Below are 19,662 nucleotides of genomic sequence, written 5' to 3' on the forward strand. Positions count from 1 at the left end.
CATCTGAATGGATGCGTGTGGTGTCCAAATTCTACACATTTCAGCTGTCTTGTGTGATTCTAGAGGCCACGTTAGCCGCACGTTAGCCGCACGTTAGCCGTTACTATCATGCGCTGTGGCACAACTGGCCTTTTTCTTCCTCATGTCGTGACAATTCATTACTAGCATCCACTTCACAGACCATCATTTTTCTGGGCCCTTATATCTCAGCCTGTATATCTGCCCGTTACTGCTTAACTCTACGGTCTCTCTCTTCCAGCTGTTTGGAGAAGAATGTCTCTTAATTGCCAGGCTGTGTTTCCCTTCTGGGTCCAGCAATGAGAGGTTTTCAGAGATGAGGCACGAGCCTGAAAGGAATTCCCCAAACGAGGCCGGCTCCCAGTCTATGTCCATCACCCTGTCTGATAAAAGCACTCTGATTCTCACTCACTGGAGGGCATTAAGATAAGCTTAATCGGGGGATTCCTGGGAAATTCATTATCATGCGTTCCGGAACTGATGAATTTGTATATTAGATCGGTGTTTCTCAAAGCAGTCCTTGGGGACCCCCAGAGAGCAAGAACACGAACCTGTCTGAAGGCCCCCATGGACTGGCCTGAGAGACACTGTATTAGACTACAATCGCACTACAGCAGCTGGGCAGCATTTCATATGTCCTGTTGTCAAACATCAACTTTCTCTGTCCACTACTTGGAAAGACAGGCCAGTTTGAGTAAGTGGTCAGGAGGCACATACACTCACCTAAAGGATTATTAGGAACACCTGTTCAATTTCTCATTAATGCAAATATTTAATCCACCAATCACATGGCAATTGCTTCAATGCATTTAGGGGTGTGGTCCTGGTCAAGACAATCTCCTGAACTCCAAACTGAATGTCAGAATGGGAAAGAAAGGTGATTTAAGCAATTTTGAGCGAGGCATGGTTGTTGGTGCCAGACGGGCCGGTCTGAGTATTTCACAATCTGCTCAGTTGCTGGGATTTTCACGCACAACCATTTCTAGGGTTTACAAAGAATGGTGTGCAAAGGGAAAAACATCCAGTATGCGGCAGTCCTGTGGGCGAAAATGCCTTGTTGATGCTAGAGGTCAGAGGAGAATGGGCCGACTGATTCAAGCTGATAGAAGAGCAACTTTGACTGAAATAACCACTCGTTACAACCGAGGTATGCAGCAAAGCATTTGTGAAGCCACAACACGCACAACCTTGAGTCGGATGGGCTACAACAGCAGAAGACCCCACCGGGTACCACTCATCTCCACTACAAATAGGAAAAAGAGACTACAATTTGCACGAGCTCACCAAAAGGCCAAAATTGGACAGTTGAAGACTGGAAAAATGTTGCCTGGTCTGATGAGTCTCCATTTCTGTTGAGACATTCAAATGGTAGAGTCAGAATTTGGCGTAAACAGAATGAGAACATGGATCCATCATGCCTTGTTACCACTGTGCAGGCTGGTGGTGGTGGTGTAATGGTGTGGGGGATGTTTTCTTGGCACACTTTAGGCCCCTTAGTGCCAATTGGGCATCATTTAAATGCCACGGCCTACCTGAGCATTGTTTCTGACCATGTCCATCCCTTTATGACCACCATGTACCCATCCTCTGATGGCTACTTCCAGCAGGATAATGCACCATGTCACAAAGCTCGAATCATTTCAAATTAGTTTCTTGAACATGACAATGAGTTCACTGTACTAAAATGGCCCCCACAGTCACCAGATCTCAACCCAATAGAGCATCTTTGGGATGTGGTGGAACGGGAGCTTCGTACCCTGGATGTGCATCCCACAAATCTCCATCAACTGAAAGATGCTATCCTATCAATATGGGCCAACATTTCTAAAGAATGCTTTCAGCACCTTGTTGAATCAATGCCACGTAGAATTAAGGCAGTTCTGAAGGCGAAAGGGGGTCAAACACCGTATTAGTATGGTGTTCCTAATAATCCTTTAGGTGAGTGTAAACGTGCAGATACTAAAGTTCTCAAAGACGAACACCAAAAACCAACACAGCAGCAAGATGCCACTCTCCAGAAGTCATTAAGATCACATGCATCAGCAAGACCGGTGCCTCGTCAAACTCAAAGGCCGATACCTGACCACTAACCTAGCATACTGCACTAATAATAAACACAAATATAAATAAAACAGAAATTATTAGCACTGAATAACTGAAAGTTACACCTACAGCAGTTTCTCGTGTCTCTTTTGCCTTCGCTCCTGTTTGATAGTGTTGCATTTTGTTATTATATTAGCTTCTTAATATGTTTATAGGTGCTGTATAGCTCTTGCTCCAATTCTACTTACTCTTGTAATTTAGCATTCATTTGAAGATTAGCCTAGCCGGACTTAAGCCTAGTTGACTCCATTAAGTCATATGTTTGGCATGTGTTATTTGCCAAACAAAGCATCTGCTAAATAAAGTATAAAACATCGACAGATGCCTTGCTGCGTTACCCAGTGCTACGTGGTGGTGGATGTTTGAGCAGTTAATAACTGTCAGAAATACACGTACAGACACACTGAGTAAATAGAGTCATCAGTGAATGGTCGAGAAGAAGCGTCAGAGCATAGCATCTGGCCAAAGGATCACAGCTGATTGGCCGAATACTTTGCGTGCATCTTGCAGTGAAGTTAGACAGGTAACCGATTCACCAGTGTCTCAAGTTAGGGGGGGGAGGGGGGCAGGCATGCGGATGTAAAGGAACCAGCTTACACTCCCAGACAAATGGACGACCATTAAAGGTGTTGGCTCCTATCAGGCATCCTTTGTCCCACTGCACACCACTTCACATTCTTGTTTCTGTCTCCTTCGGTCTATCACCGCAGACAGAACTTGCCCCGGAGATGGAGTTGGGGGGGGGGGGGAGCAGCGGCTCGATCCCAGAGCACGGCTGAAGGTCAAGTCGTTGGATTGCCGCTCAGATTGCTCATTAAACCGCGTGCTAAAAGCTGTCCTTCAATGCACCAGTGTCATCCTGCAGCACTACAGGCCGGCGCTTCATTGCTGAGAGTAGACAGCACCGACGCGGCTTCCCTTCCCATTGAATGACTCCGCTAAGCAATCTCTAACCAATCACATGCTGGAGGACTCGTCTCTAACCAATCACATGCCGGAGGACTCGTCTCTAACCAATCACATGCTGGAGGACTCGTGTCCGACTCTACACTGCTGAACTACACGCACTTACCAAGTGACATTCAAAACGTCCCACAAAACATTTATCATGCCGATATCATACAGCAACTATCCAGTGAACAACTTACTATTACCATTTCTGTCTTTGATAATCTGAAGAGAATAAAGTCTTTTTAAAACGTGAAATGCTATCAAAGTGCAATATTTCATAATGGCAAAATAGGGTTTCCAGAGAATAATCCAAAGTATAAGGACAGAGTATAATCCAAAATCAATTTATTTCTTAGAAGAATATATACATAAAAGGAAGACATCAAGATAACATTAATTGCTATCCAAGGAAATTTAATTATATAGATTAATTATCAAGGGTCACTTGTACCATTTCTGTAAATTTTGGCCCATTTATTTGCAGCAGTTGTAAAACCTGAAGTGATGTCAAAACTTCACTAACTCAACATGCAAAGATTCACTCATTCAAAATGACCACAGTGGAGCTAAAAGCTATCGGCTATTAGCTATAGCTCCCTCCCCCGTACAGATGTGGTAATTTGGCGTTAGTCTGAACGGCAGCAAGAAGTGATTAATTGATTATTTGACTATAACCTATGAATATTTATCTTAAAAATATGAGGAGGAATATCATGGGTTAATATTCTGCTTCTAGTCCCATAAAACAAAAGAACTGCAGAAAGTAGTTTGCATTTTTAAAAGCCTGTCTATACTAATCAATTTTATTCCTGGTGGGGGTGGCCGAGTGGTCTGAAGCCAATTCCAGGCAGCATTATGGCAGAAAGCTGGGGTACACCCTGCTCCCACCCCCCACCCACACACACCACACACACCACACACCACACCACACACACATACACAATGCAGAGGTGAGAGTTCAACCCTGTAGGTGCGGGGCAACAATGCTATCCACCGAGCCATTCTTACATCCTGATGTAAACGCATACTGTATCAAAGTTTGTCAGTAATTCGATCTAAACTTGCAAAAAACACTTCGTGCAAAATAAAGGATTTACTTATGAAGACATCTATACCGCGTATGCTGGGGGGGGGGGGGGGGGGGAGTCTCTGGAACTCTGGATCGCTGATTCCCCGCTCGTCCCACCGAGAACACATTTATTTCGCGTTTCATGTAACTGACACCGATTGAAATAACGTTTCACAGCGACATTTCAAAAATGAAAAAAGAATACATTAATGCCTAATACCGCGTACTGCACATGCCCCCGTGCCTTGCGCACCGAGAGCATAAATCTGGCGCTGACATTACTTTTCGTCGTATTTACAAGCGAAATCCAAATATGCAAAGCATGACATAAAGGCCACTTTGCCCATTATCAGAGCCGCCGACCTGCAGCGCTGCCCCTGATCAGTAGTAACCTTCACGCGACAGAATGCGCACTTACTAAATAGTAAAACTGCGCTTTGGCCATCCTTATAAGCTCCTTATTCTCATTAGCAGCCGAAACAATTAAGCCTGCTGGAAAATTATATCACTGAAAAGTAAAAACTGTGTTCTCAAATAATCATTTATTCTTTTTTAATTATTCAGCGCTTTAAAGCTCTTTAAAAAGCGGCAGGTGGCATGTATAGCTGTTGATTTCGGATATATGTTTTCCAATTGCAAAGGGACCGTACAAACGAATAATAATAATAATAATAATAATAACAACAACAATAATAATCTCAAGACTCGGGCATGTTTTATACGCACTTGTATAACGTACACTAATTTTGATCTTTAAAGGACTCACTATACATACACTTTATATTTTGAATTTAAAATCAATGCAGCATGTACTTACATGTCTGACTTAGAGTCCTTCCTCAGAAATCGACAGACGTATACTTCACGAATTAAACACAAGTTAAGCCTTTGCCACCTCGGTCCAGTATTTACCCACAATTTTCAATGTTTGACTTGCAGTCCTACGGATAAAGTACCAAGACAAAAATATATTTCCTGTGTGACGCTGCCTATTTCAAGCATGGATACAGAATGGTAAAAACTTTGGTTATGATCCATATCTACCAGCAATGGTTGAATAAAAAAGGAGAAAAAATGAAAACGCTGCAAGTTAAGTCTCTTCTGTGCGATGTCATCCTTCACCTGTGTTATGACCTGTATTAAAAGTATGAATTTCTCATGAACGACTCATGGAAAAGTATCCCCGAACACAAAGATTTAGGCTTTTATTAAATAAAAAAAAAAGGAAAACGAGGACTTTTTAGTTACCTAAAGATTAATACAGTTCGTCATGATTTCTATCCAGCAATCTTGCAGAAGGTAAAATAAACTGACGACACTCTTTTTATTGTACATGCAAAACAATCCGCGGAGATTATTCCAGCAGGTTTCTGTCCACTAGACACGGCATGGAGTTCACCTTGGTCCAGATGACCCGCTGATACGCCCGTGCAATGTACGCTACAACGCTGATTTTCTTTTTTCCCCCCCCTTTCTTTTTTTTTTCCATCGGCTCCTCACATCCTCACGATTCTCGGTGCATTGCTTGGTGAGATGCCGAGCTTCTCCTCATGTCCCCGATACGGAGGATGGACCATCAAAAATGGAGCAAAGGTGCGCCTAGTGGATTTCAGAGGAACTTCGACGCTGAGCGTCTTTTAAAGGGACATGGCTTCACCTGCCTGTACAACGTTAGCAGAAAAATAAATTCTGATTTAATTACACTTCCACAGTCTCTGAATAGCGTGGTTGGGAATTTCAGTGAAATACATCAATTCTTTAAAAAAAAATAAATAAATAAAAAAATTAAAAAAAATGTATATCAGCAGCCATATTAAAATGGAATCGTATTAAAACACAAAAAAATAGTATGGCTGTGTGCGAATTATTTGGAAGGAAGGTGAAGATGTTAAATCTGACCCCCGCCCCCCCAAAAAAAAAAAAAAAAAAAAAAATTGGCACGTTGGGTTATTTCACAGACGGTTGGGCACCCTCTGAGATGCGTTTTGGAGTCCTACTGTACCACTTCCGTGGTTATTTATGGTAAGGAAGTATAGAAAGCTAGGGAGGACTGGGATCCGATCGGCAACTACAAGGAACTAAAAAAAAAAGCCGAAGTTGTATAACACGCCATCGTGCAAACAATGGAGACTCGCTAAGTAATTATGACCCCGCAAATTAAATCATCTCTCCTTTAGCAGCCAAGAATACGCCACCGTGGCATCTTAAGCTTAATTTGCCAATAATTGCCTTGCAGAATTTATATTAGCACGTTGCCTAAATTTATCTAGAAATGTATTCTCCTCTGGGAAATAGCTGTATCAAACATACATGTATAAACATTCTAGGAGTACCACTGTAAGCTGGTGAGAAGTTTTCATATGAGTTACGGACATGCTAACTTGTTATTATAATTTGTATGTGCAAAAATACATTACATCAGTGACAGTGGAAGCCCACGTGCCGCCCGCCACCATAAAACCATGAAGTTGTTTTTTTGTTTGTTTTTTTTTTTCTTGAGAATGTTACCATGGAACTGAAAAGTACATTGAGATGCCGTTTACGGTTCACATCATCATCATCTCCCACACTTCTCACGACTTTCATTTTACATTTGATTAAACCAATTTCACAAGTTTTAATTTGTCTTTGGACGGGAAAGGTCACTTAAATAGCGATAGCTTCTGTGTTGAATGACACCGTGTTTTGTATCATTTCATGATGATACGTGTTAATTGGCATCTTTCATTTTACTGCGTACAGTCCGGTAGCCCATGGAAAATGTTAATGCACTTTTGATATAATGCACTGTAGTCATCAACAGGAGAATGCTGGCCCGTCCTTTTCTTTGATTCATTCCTCCCACTGAGTCTAAAAGCTACATTTAGCCAGCAAATACAGTGATGAAAGCTTTGCATTCATCCATTCAGTGTGGTTTTAATTCCTGTCAAGAATTGTGAACAATGTCAATTATACCCTCTAATGTTACAAAATCACGATGCGCTCCAATGTGTTTCACGTTTTAAGAGAGATTCACGCACATTCCAAGCTTTAGGAGCTTTGTAATAACACCTTACACCCCCCCACAATCCTCAAATCATTATTATTACAAAGCAGATGAAAAAAGTGCAATGACACACACAATAAATGTAATCCAGATTCTCTGATGACAAAATAATCTTTCCAAAAGTGTTTCAAAAAGCCATTACTAATGTTGCAATCGCATTAGATCCTCATCCGTGTGCAAGTTAGCTCTTGTAATTAACATAAACAGTAAGACACCCCACTGTTTCCATGAGAAGTAAAGCTCTCTGGCTACAGAGCTAAATAAATGGATATGAGTACAAGCTCCACCCAATTTAACCTCTTTTTAGGCGTCGGGTATAAGACACAAATCAACAGCTTTCGGTCTGTAGGGAAAAGACGCAAGTAGGTGTATAGGACACTGAGCTTGAACCTCGATGGTGACATCACACAGAGCCTGGGGTCGAGCAGCCTGTACCCAGCAGAGGTTGGTGGAATAAGCACCCTCGTTCCAAGGTTCACGCCAGTTACTGTGGTAGCCTACGCCCGGTGCTCCGCCTCCACCCAGCCCCAGTCCATTCCGGCAAGACCTGCTGATGGATAACCTGCATCACATATGCATTGGCGCTCGGCTGCCAGGCCGTCCTGTACACAGTGCCATCTTGAGAAAACAGCGTTAATCAAGCTCTGTGAGTAGCTGCCTTCCAGAGACAACGGGAGGTTCCGATATATCATGCTCATCAGATACAACGATCCAAGTTCACTTTAATCCCGGAAAAAATGGATGTAACAGTAGAAAATTACAACTGACTTCAGTACGTTTGAGTTATGTGAGCATGCAAGTGTTTCTCCTTTACTTTGGCTTCAAATTCTTTTGAAGACTTTTATCATAATTGAATCCAGTGTTGCGCTTACAAAGTATGCTATTGGTGTGTGTGTGTGTCTATATATGTGTGTGTCTATATATAAACATACACACACGTAGGTTGTATTGTGGTTAATTCTAAGGATATGCTTTACCGGCATAATATAGCGCCTTTCTGAGTTCCTAGTGAATACATACACATACCAACCTGGTGATGACTGTAGGTATGATTTTCAACATTTAAAAGAGAAACGTGAATTTCAATTACATCTCAGTGTAGTGTTTAGAACAGAAAGGATAGGAATTGTACCACCAATGTAGACCAAAAAGGAGTTCAAAAACGTTAAATACTGATGCCAGAAAATCTGTTTGTTGCATGGAAAAGGGATTGTTACACATGATGAGGTAAGATGATTAGGCAGCGGGGTATAAATTACAGGAGGTATTTAAAACAATTATTACAAGCAGACAAAACTCTTCAAAAATGCTGTCAGACCAAAACAGGAAGTTGCATGTATTCTAATTAGACACATTACTGTAGTATAACTGAATTCAATTCCAGACATGGTTATCAGGCAAATATAATATCAAAACACACAAGACACAAAATCTGAATAAATGCATCTTAGAGGTGACACCCCATAATACCACATGGCAAAAAGATTGACTAATTGCACATACATTATACAGTGAGCTGGTAAAGCCTCCAACCAAAGGAGCTCAATAAAATATAGGCTATTGGTTTCCAAGAAATCTATTGTCTTCTATTACTATCAATTTAGACTAATCTAAATTTTTAGTAAATTTCCCTTTTTGCATTTGGGCCAAGCACATCGGCAAAGGTGCTATACAAAAATACCCTGAAATCAAGTGGAAAGATCATCATAAACTAAACAAAACAAGAAAAAAAAAAGCAGCAGTCATATGACTTCTGAGCCGAACTTAATTGTTAGTGCTAAACTCTAAGCCCTTTCCAATTACATCAAGGCTGAGCAGAGCTGTAGCTGCCTGGCCCATATTGACCCAACACTAAATCTTGTTTATGTCAAACTGCCGGGTCAACATGCGAAGCCGCCATGAACCGGTCCCAAAAAAACGGGCTGACATCTGGGGGGTTTAGCGCAAGCGCTCCACCCGTTTGTCGGCAGCTCTCCATGGTGCTGAAACGGCACAGTGTATCACACGGGTCACATGCCGCTTGCCGCTTTAACCGCTTCCACAGTAAACTACCGGCTTAAATCAAACACTATAACAAGTTGTTGTACAAGATTGGATTTGATATCTGGTTGCAGTTGGTGCCTCACGTAATTGGTTTTTCATCTATCTTGAAAACCATGAGTAAATTAATATCGATATAGCATGACTCCCATAGAATAACACACTCTTGTGCTCAAATCCTCAGGCATTTACAAAAAAAAAAATTTATAACATAATCCTCTCTGCAGTCTCGTTAAAACATTTAAAGTAATGACAGTCATGGTATTACCTTAAATGTAGAAGCCATATATATGTAAAATCGAGTGTTTGAAGTGGGCCGGTACTCACCAGTACACAGTACCAGTACCTCTCAATACATGCTGGTGCTGAATGACAAGGGAAGTACCAGCATCTGTTTTCCCCACTTCAAGCACTGTAGGTGTGTGTGTGTGTGTATATAAATTATATATAAAAATACACGTTTTTTCCAGTCTCAGTACAAAAACCAAAACACACATATTTCTTGCTATCTTTTCTCTTTCAATATATGTTCAACTATTTGGGACGATACCACTAAACTGCAATGTGTCCATCTGCTCCGGCAACCAACACTCACAGTCGCAAACCCTCAGTTACACTGATGATGGCATTAGAAGGTGGAAATGGTATGTCCTCCGTGTCCTTACAGAGGGATGGCAGAGTTCTGCATTCGATACGCTACCTAATTTGTATTCCAAAGCACGACGGACACAGGCTCAGTCATGAATCCAGGCTTTCTGCATTCTTTGATGTAAAAATGGATACCCTGCTTGGACAAACAGGAAAAAAAAGTCCAGGCTTGGGATTTTCAGAGATCACTTAAGTCTTCCTTGGCTACTTTAGAGGGGAAAAAACACTGGAAAAAGCATAGCTGACTTTGCCGATCCCACAGCATACCGAACTGCACTGAGTAGGATAATCCATTTATACAAAGTGAAAAATGAACATTCTACAGACAGAATAACCTGAGGGTATAAAATACACCTAACCTGATTTCCCTTTAAAAAAAATGCCTTTTTGTAAAAAGATACCCTTGTCTGTGTTTTGAAATCTGATAAACACCTAACATTTTCCATCCTTGATAATGACATAAAATGCCTGCAAGATATAGGTAAGTATCTTTCTTTCATCGGATTTACAATTTGTTTTGATGTAATTGGTTTTGACAAGGTGAAAATGGCCTGCCTTTTAAACACTAAAGTAGCAGTTACATGCAGGGGGAGGCAGATTAGATATTCATTTATAAATATATATTAGGGAAGTACAAAACCCTGAAAGACAATCTTCATGTCCTGGATTCCTCATGGGACTACAATAATCATATTGGGTTTTGTTGGTTCTCACCTTCCTTCTAGGGCCGGCTCTCTCGTTTCCACATAAAGTCCAGTCTCACACCACTTACTCTAGGTATGTCAGTCAGTGTTACATAGCATCCAGTCTGTAAGGAGGCCTCAAACTTAACACTTGCTTTAGAACCAAGAATGTTTTGAGGTGTTGCCATAGTTACAACACAAACTTTAAATTTGAAATTCTGCCCTTAAAGATTGGGAACAATTTTTTTTTTTGGGGGGGGAGGTTGGACAAACTATGATGGGGAGGTAAGAGGTTTTCATGTAACTTAAGTTGAAAGCCTTGAAGTCCTTGGTGTAAGAATACAGCCGCCTGCACTCAAAAGTGGCCTATGAGATCATTAATTCATTGTTCCATTACACTTCAAAGAGAATCAGTCATACTGACATCGCTCACTGCCTGACACATTTGTTCCATTGCTTGCTGAGGTTGAAACAGCAAGCACACTGAAGTACTTGGTTCAAAAGGACAAATATAATATATACAATGGTTGACAGCTATGTCTATAGCCCATAAGAAATGACTATGTCACTATGGCATCGTTTAGAGTAGAAAAAAAATAGAATGTACCGTACTGGAATCCCGTCCTGGGTGTGTGCCTGAGCTTTGTGTCCTTAGCTGCTTCTTGGGATGGGCTCCAGCCCCCCCCCCCCCGACCCTGACCCTGACCCTGACCAGGATAGACAGATGGAAGGATGAAGTAGAAAGCAACGGTTTTTACAAATAAACCAAAATTATTCCCTGTAAAATGTTACTTGAAGTGGAAAAAAAATGTTCCCTGAAAAGTATATTTTAAACCTGAGAAGAGTGGGCTCAGTTGGCAGAGGAAATGTTATAAAGTGAGGAATTCACTAGACTTGTTATGAGAGTCCAAAGCATTGCCTGGGTTCCATAAAATCAGTAAATCACATGCCAGTTTTCCTACTTAAGAGCGAGACAGACTTTTTATCATGAGAAAGTTTCCAGTAAAGAAAAATGATTGCATGCTGTGCATTTATCACATACCACATAGATGTAATGTATCTACAATAATTATTTTAACATCACATGGCATTTGTACTATGTGGTGTATAATTATTAATTTATTTCGGTTCAAAACACATCATTCATTTACATCTGTCTGTGCACAGAAAAAGTTTGTATATTTGCATGTCTTAGTGTAACAGCAGTTTCCTTTAAGGGATCTGAACCAATAACCTTTTGAGAAATGTAACACATTGGCTGCTGCTTGGCGTCACTGTCAAACACGAACATAATCATTGCTGCTGTGAAAATGAGATTTTGCAGTTGCAATGACACGTATTTTAATATATATTTTTTTCTTAAAATGTTCTGTACTTTTGCCTCAGGAACAACACCCACAAAACACTACACTAATAAATGTATTCCTATCACTGACACTTAAGTTTTCAGTCCAATGGATGACAAACATTTGTTACAGTTTCATAAAAAAAAAAAACATTGAAGTTTATTATCTTTCTCACATTAACCCATTATTGTGGTGGGAATGATCACTGGGTGCTTTATACAGTCAGTTACATGCATTTAATAGAAATTTCCTCAGACAAAAATCTGTTTTTGGGAGAGAAAGACTCATCAAATACAGCTAAATCCCAGCCAAAATATAAATGGCAGGCAATGACACATTTCAAAGGACAATTAAAGAATGATAATTTTACAAGCCATCCTTTTGTTTTGTTTTAGCCTGACTTGCCCATAGCCGCTTATACGATGCAGGATTATGGCAAAACTGGAGGCCGTCCCAGAAAGCACATGGCACAAGGCAGGGGGACACCCTGGACGGGATGCCAGTCCATCGCAGGGCACAGGGCAGGGGGACACCCTGGACGGGATGCCAGTCCATCGCAGGGCACAGGGCAGGGGGACACCCTGGACGGGATGCCAGTCTATCGCAGGGCACAGGGCAGGGGGACACCCTGGACGGGATGCCAGTCCATCGCAGGGCACAGGGCAGGGGACACCCTGGACGGGATGCCAGTCCATCACAGGGTACACGGCAGGGGACACCCTGGACGGGATGCCAGTCCATCACAGGGCACAAGGCAGGGGACACCCTGGACGGGATGCCAGTCCATCGCAGGGCACACGCGCTCACACATGCAACGGGAAATTCAGAGACACCGATTCACAGAAACCACATGTGTTTGGCGCAAGGCAGAAAAATCAGAGCACCCAGAGAGGACTTGGCACACGGCACGTATCGCAGGAGCCAGGCCAGGAACCGAAAGCCACAGCGATGTCCACCGAAATACCATGCCATCCTGCATGACTGCTCCAGAATAAAAATCCTCCTCTATATCTATAATAAGCACTCTAATTATTAAAATATGACACTCTCATTTAAGAATTTATCAACAACGTTAGATGTAGCGTTTCAAATGATACACTTGAGAGGTTTAATTAGTATCCAAAGGCATGACACTAGCCCAGTAATGCTGTCCTTACATACAGTACTGATGGGGAAAAAAATAGGTTTTTCCAAGATACTAAAATCTGTCGGATTCATAGACAGGAGCTGTCTGGCACTCTAAAAAGAAACGTTGCCATTTAGACCACTAATCCTGTGCTGTGACATGAAACCAAGTGAAAACCACCATCCCTTTATAAAGCCAGTATTAATCAGTTCATGGACCAGCAGTTAGTACACACAGCCTCATACAGGGCTAAACGAAGTTAATCTCAATGTGTGAAAACTTGCACTCGATTTTCAAAATATAAATTATGTCACCAGTATGACTGAATAGCTCATACTGCACAGACATCAATGTGAATGTCTATCAAAAAAGATACTAACAGCTACCTTTGAGCATATTATGCCAATAATAAACATCCCTGATAGTCATCCCTGACTGCTGGGTAAAAATTCATCTACAATCCACACCCCATATTGACACTTTGAAAGACTGACAATACATCGTCAGGAGCAAACTGCTGCGATGACTTAAAGATGTTTTGCATTATTAATGTTTTCTAATGCAAGATCAGACTGAGGCCTAAGCAGAAGTTCACAGGTTAAATAAAGGTTAAATCACTGCTAGCTATCAGAATTCCCACAATGCCTAGATGAAGCTTGATTTTTATTAAGGTCGATTATAAGGGCGGTTTCTCCCCCTCGTCACGGTACCATGACGTCGACTGCGAGTTCAGCGTCCATGGGGCTGTAGGCGGAACTCAGCAAATTTACCTCTCCTCCAAAAGCGCGTTTCGCTGCTCGATGAAGCCCACAGGCGTTTAGAATGACAAGAGGGGGCTGAGTGAAAGTACACAGCGCTCTAGAAGAGGTGTATGCTAATTCTGACCCCCCCTCCCCACTCCATGTTGACCTGACATGTTGTCAATCATTGAAGGGATGACCTCTGTTGGGATTTGAGCCATTCCGTAATGTGAAAACATGAACAGCACAGTATTAATACAGCATGCAAGAAGGGCTGTTTTTTATATTTAACAGCAAAACGTTTGTATGTGGAAAGCAGAACTGAGAACGACTAATTAAACCGATGTCAGCAGCTCAAGAGAAAATCTTTCCCCCATGCGATGGTCCAACTACTAAATAACACACACGAGAAAATCACTTCAGTTTCGGGATAAGAAACCAGGCCTCAGTGCCGAGGATGTTGGGTCCAACTAATTCCTGGGATGAACAGTTGCTTCACTGCGAGATAATAATAGTTTCCAGTAGACGCTTCTTCTTCCACCTCCACTGTCAAGCTGAAATCTAAGCAACGACATGACAGTAGAGAAACAGGAAGGAGTCATCACCCCACCCCAACGTAGAAGTATGTCTGTTGAGACGTCCAAGTCATTTTAACAGGCCGGCACGGAGCTCAGAGTCATGTCAGCCTGTGTACCATCACGTCCGGCGAGACATGAGCAGAAGGTAAGAGAGCCGCTTAGATCAGGCGCGTCAGACGCGTCGAGCAGCTTCAAGCTGAGCGCCACCCTCCGCCGTTGTTGTTGCCATTCCAGCTACATCAACTCTGCCTTTAATCCATAGTTCCTGCCGTAATCATGGCAATCAGGAGTGACACTTCACAAAAAAAAAGCTAACTAGAGAAGGAAAACAATCTCTCTGATTAAATGCAAAGAAACTGAAATCACGCATGTTTGATTACTGTTCTGCCTGCATGTTATGCACGTGTAAGGCAATGATTTCAAATGACTGATTTAGCATAATGCATGTCGGTTTGCTTAACGTAGGGTCATGGATACATGTGTTTGCATTTAATTTCAAAATTCAGCAGTGTAATCATCGTGCTTTAATGTTTATGTCAATATCAGGTCACGCTTCATTATCAGTCTTATGACATGTTCTCCCAGGGTTAAAGGTTTCTGCCCATCAAAATCCCACAATGCAATTCTACAGCCATTATACTATGAACAAGCTCAACCTCTTTAAGCCTTTTAATGTTCACATTAAGTGAAGCATCGCCCCTGTTATCCTGGGACACTTACTCCCCCTCTCAGTTTTAGGACAATCACCCTTCAGTGATTACAGGGGCCCATTAATATCATCCAGAACACTATAGAGGGACCATGCATAAGAGAGCAAGAAAGCATACAGTTTAATTTCATGTACCTAATCGCCTACACAGACCATCACGTCCTTTGTAACAGGGAAGTGCTTAGTCACCAGAAGCTACAATGAAATATTTTTCTCTGGCCCAAAGGCATGGAGTAAATATCAAATGCTATTCAAGGAGCAGGGATTACTGGTGCCATAGCTGATTATACAGACATAAACATTTTAGAGCACTCTGTCCATGTCTCTATAGTGTCAAAATAAATATAGATTATACAAAGATTCTGCTATCCAGGCCACAATTTTAACAAGACTGCACCAGAAGACACATGCAAGGGGAAGAACTATGAATGTTTATATATAATTTTTCCCATTGGGTTCTGTATGATGACAGCAGAGAATCCTGTTATAACACACAATATAAGAGCACAAAACCCACAAGAGAATAAGCTATGATATATGACAAGAGGAAACTTTTCGGATAATCAGCTTATTATTTATATGGGTGACTACACCGTCACAACCTTTATGGATCGGAGACTGATAATCCAATCCGTAGGTCACTTCCTGTGTTCCTGTTCACATCACTTCACACGTACGCGGCACATCAGCTTCCTGGCGAAAGGTTAAACCACATCTGCTCCTGTACCCTCGTCTTTGCTTATTAGTGAAACTCTCCTGGGTTCCGAAGTTCCTTATCAGCCTCTCATGCCCCAGGGTTGAACTGCTAGGGTTCTGTACTAATTACCAGAGGAGGTACTCTGGTTCCTCATCATATTAATAACATTAGTTTACGCATTAATGCTTTGGCTAAAATAGACCACCGCCAAAGAAGTATGATGTCAATTACTGCCAAAGGGGGAAAAAGACGTAGAAACTCAGCACTATAGACAGCAGCTTCTGGATGTCAGTGCAAAAATTCATCACAAATTGTGATTTTTTTTCCCCCCACACCTCTCCCAACAGAGAGGCGCATTGAAATCCATTTTTCTTGACTGCCATCTACTGTGGAACATTAGCAGTAGCAGCGAGGGCCTCCATTGCTAAGAAATGCTTCATAACGTCGTCCGCAATGTGTCCCTCTGCCACCCGTGGTTAAACCCTCCCACAGACGCCCCACATGGGAGTCAAGCGGCTGGGGCATGTCTATATTTCAGCATCGTTGGGGGAAACCTCCAATCGTGTGCCCCCTCACTGCTGGACAAATCCTAGGGCCCGCAGCGTGATCCTTCAAGTCACGGCTGCCTTTTTGAGAACCGAGCTCCGTGAGATTTTCAGGTCTCCTGAGCAGTTACATCCTCGACCACCTCCAGGCTGCTGGGTCCCCTTTGGGAGGTATAAATCTGCACTGTGTGATGGTTACCGTACCGTTATATTCAGAGGCCTGTCAATTCAGGCCCAGCTCCTGCTACAGGCTCGCTGCCATAGTCACGCAGAGCTCCTGTCCGGGAGAGAGAGCCCGTGTGCCCAGGCCCCTCTGAAACACACCGTTAGATGTTATTAAAACCTCCCGTCTTCCATCAGACTCTAAGCTATTCCCAGGTGACCGGAGTGACATTTCCAAATGGAGCCGCTGAAGGGTTTATATATTTGTGAGTTCAAGCAGTAATGCCTCACAATCCCCTTTCAATCAGAACAGCATCAACTTAGCTGACTGAGTCAGGTGGCCTTTTTATGGCCTGTCCTATGGTTCTTTTTCTTTCTTTTTTTTTTACTCAGGCACTGGATGTGACTGCTAACTTTGAGGGTCCCCAAGAAAATGATTTTTAACAGTGGGACACATTTTATACAGCAGGTTATGAGTATTTGTAGCTTGACTATTGCTTCACTGTACACGTATTGAATGCTTCTCTTGACATTTTTCATAAAATTACCAGCACGAAAGGTACGATGGAATGATATAAAGCACTTTCATCATAGGAAAAGCAGGACATAGCAGCACTATTGCTCAGATAATCCTCGGAGTATTTTATCAGTCATCCTGTTGCACAACTAACACTTAATGTCTCAGGATCCTTTTCATCATTATTTATTTTTTTCTCACTGCTTTTAAAAAGAAGATTCAAAGATTTTAATATCTGAACACGCCATTGGACTAAGAGATTCCAAAAGCGAACTAAGAATTTTTAAATGCATTTTACAGCTTCTGTCTTCACATCAGGGTATAACTGTGAATTCTAAATCGTCCGTTAACCTTGACCAGGTGCATTTCAACTTGTTAATTCTTGAATTTCCAATTTTCTGCTTCAGATTCCAGCTGCTAGATTCTGTACTTGTCTATCAGCAATCACGTCGCAAATTACATGGTGCTTCAAAGGAGGTGCTTAGCAGTGATAGAGCAGCAGCAGATCAGTAACTGACACTAATACTGATACTAACTGTACTACTACTACTACTACTACTACTACTAATAATAATAATAATAATAATAATAATAATAATAATAATAAAATAATAATAATAATAATAATAATAATATTATTAGGTATCCAGGGTGGTCATGATGTTATATTGTGCTTATATCTTCATTAAAATATTTCTGAACTTTTAAAATGTAACATTTAAAATGCAAAATCTCTTTTTTAAACATTGGTATTATAAATATTATGAAGTTCAACTCTGTGCCTTATAATAAATTCATATGATGCCACTTAACAGTAGTGTGTACTTTGAAAGTAACAAGCACTCTAATTTGTCTAACTTGCTATTGTGACTTTAGTTTACCCAACTGATCATCATCTGGACTATTTTAACACTTTTTTCCCTTAAATATAGAGCATGTAATTAGCAAATGTCCCTGCTGGGAGTGCAAAATGAAGGGTTTGCCTCTGGTGTTTTAACTCTTTGATAAACAGAAGGCAGAGAAGCACCGTGAACAGGATGGCCGTCTGTCACAGGGCACAGACACAAAACCTCTGAACAAATTGAGAAATGACCTCAGTTCATCAAACCGCATTTTTTTGGACAGCAGGAGGCAACTGGAAAACCCAGAGCAGGGGTCTCAAACTCCGGTCCTGGAGAGCTACTATCCAGTAGGTTTTCTATCCCACTTGGCTTCTGATGAGCCACACCTGTTCCTGGTATTTACCTGAGAACAGATGTGGCTCATCAGAAGCCGGGTAGGATAGAAAACCTACTGGACGGTAGCTCTCCAGGACTGGAGTTGGAGACCCCTGACCCAGAGGAAACCGGCACAATACAGAAAGGACAATGACCACCACACACACACACGTGTATTTATATCTTTGTGAGGACTCACCATTAATTTCTATGGGCAAAACCCTAATCCCAGCAATGACAACCTTAACCCATACCTAGCCCAAACCTTAACCATAAGTAACCAAAGAAAATACAAGTCTTTTTGCATTTTTCCTTTTTTGATTCCGGTCAATTTTTTTTTATAAAATTTAATTTCCCACTAAGCTACTCTGCCATCCTATCAGAGAAATTGATTTTGGGATATGCACCCTGGGTCAGGCAGAACATTAATTTAACGACAAATGGATCATATTAATTGAAGAGGGTTTTGGGAAACTCTTTTACATTCATGTAGGATTGTACTATGGATTTTACACAGCTTTTAGTACTACGGTGCTGTTTAGAAAACACTGAAAACGCTACCAGTCTAGCAATCTGTAAAATTTGAAAATTATATTATAGAAACATTCGCTATACATAATGTTACACATCACCCACACAGCATCTCACTCATGTTTGAAAGGAGATTAGTCCATTAGAACAAGACAGATTTTAATCCAGACTGAAAAGGAATACGAGTCCATCGTTTTTTCCTCTACCCAGCTCCAGCCGCCCATGACAATGACATGAGGTACCTTTTGATGTGCCTTTAGCTAAGATTTGTCACCGAGACGCACAGCCGTTTGTACAGCCACAGGGGATCAGCGTGACATTGGCAACACACCAGAGAAGGGGCTGATATCAGCCTCGAGATCCTCGCCGCTCATACGTGATACATGGACTGCTCACATGAACTTCTCCTTACTGATCCTGTCAGCAGATGGGTATTTGATTTATAACCCTGGGATTGGTAATACATTCTGCTTAAATGTATTGCCATTTGCGCAGATAATCTCATTTTTATTCTTCAAACAATGGTGGCCATTTTATTTCTGTTATTTCTTATCTAATCTGAAAATTCCCTCTCAAGTGCTCATTACACTGCACTTGACTCGCTTGTCCTTGGGGACAGAACAAGGTCAACGACCATTTTCTTCACACGGAAAGCCTTTTTGAGACCACCTTTGTGGGCAGCATCTGGAGAGCCACATGCGAGACGCCAGTATCCAGCTGTGAAGGATGTGTGAGGCGCTTCAGTACAGATGTTCATTTCACCTGTCTTATTTCCTTCACAACTTTTGCCATCTTTTGATTCTATTTCCAGCAGCTGTATCTCAGCCAGTTGAAAATTCAGTTGACCTGCCAAGAACTCCTTATAAAAATGTAAATTCCTATATACATTCACCAATGGATGTAGTTTCAGGAAAATCATAAGCTTATTATCTCCCA

At 41.6% G+C, this 19,662-nt stretch overlaps 1 protein-coding gene across 7 annotated transcripts in view; it reads right to left on the minus strand.

The window, feature by feature from the left end:
* nlgn1 (neuroligin 1) overlaps positions 1 to 19,662 on the minus strand; it is a 183,201-nt gene that overhangs the window by 153,274 nt on the left and 10,265 nt on the right. The window contains exons 1-2 of one of the 7 annotated variants that reach the window (XM_072699767.1): positions 5,186 to 5,706; positions 4,959 to 5,082 (exon numbers count right to left, since the gene is read on the minus strand). The exons of 5 other annotated variants lie outside the window; for them this stretch is intronic. The gene's annotated coding sequence lies outside the window, so the exon portion shown is untranslated. Of the gene's footprint in view, positions 1 to 4,958; positions 5,083 to 5,185; positions 5,707 to 19,662 lie in introns of those variants that run through there. One more of the 7 variants, XM_023844270.2, reaches the window with a different exon arrangement.

The sequence above is a fragment of the Paramormyrops kingsleyae genome, chromosome 15, assembly GCF_048594095.1.
Source record: "Paramormyrops kingsleyae isolate MSU_618 chromosome 15, PKINGS_0.4, whole genome shotgun sequence".
Taxonomy (NCBI): Eukaryota; Metazoa; Chordata; class Actinopteri; order Osteoglossiformes; family Mormyridae; genus Paramormyrops; species Paramormyrops kingsleyae.